Here is a 966-nt window from a genome sequence, read left to right as displayed (position 1 = left end):
ACAGCATTCTGTAATGTAAGGAAAGAGAACTACTTGGGTGAATTTTAGCCTATTTTTTTGTACTTTTCACACAGCACTCACTGACATTTGTCAATATCTGTATTCTGTAGGTAACAGGTAACGTAAAGGGTTGGTTCACCCAACTTACTACTTTCGAACCAAGAAATAGGCCCTCTAAAGACTGCTCACAGTGAGGTGTATGGGTTATCCAGAGTAAACAGGACATTGATTCTGGAAAGAGATGCTGGCTGTTGATTTGTTTCCATGTTTTTCCATGTTTGGAGCAGCACAAATTAGAGACAGATATCTCAAAAACGTGCAAATGAATCAATCCTATCTGATAGATAGTATTTTTCCCGTTTTGATTTGGGTGAACAAACCCTTTAAAGGAACAGACAGCTTTTAACTAATATCTGGATCAGGGTAACAGAGCCTTCTTACAAAATACAGATTTTACAAACAAGTGTTACAGAATACTGTATATTTGCTGACTGGCAAAGTGGTCCTTTGGACTGGGAATGTGTAGGTTTATGAATATTTGTGTGTGGAAGAACAAGATTTTTACATTTTCTTAGAAAACAAAAATAATAACACCTATTTATTTGTGTTAATGCATGTTTGTGTGTGTGAGAAAAAGAGACTACGGTCATCATAGTAATGGTTATTTAGGCTAAGCTGTGGAGATGTTAAAATGAGTCCTGCAATGTCATCTGATGTATTTTTTTTTGTAGAAAAAGTGGACAGTAAATACTGCCCAGGTTTTATGTATTAACCTATACTGAGTATTTAAGTATGGAGGACTAAAAGTGCATCATTAAATAATTACATAAATGTGTCATTAATTCATTAAAATACCGATTCATTTTATGTAAAAAACATATATAATTATTTCACTATTTAATTAATTATTTCATGGTCCTGTGTTGCAGTGCTTCATGAATTTATTTTATCTGTCAAACTCGCCCA

This window comes from Morone saxatilis, unplaced genomic scaffold (genome assembly GCF_004916995.1).
Source record: "Morone saxatilis isolate NCDOM2014 unplaced genomic scaffold, NCSU_SB_2.0 Contig20, whole genome shotgun sequence".
Lineage (NCBI taxonomy): Eukaryota > Metazoa > Chordata > Actinopteri > Moronidae > Morone > Morone saxatilis.
This window is presented reverse-complemented; position numbering follows the sequence as displayed.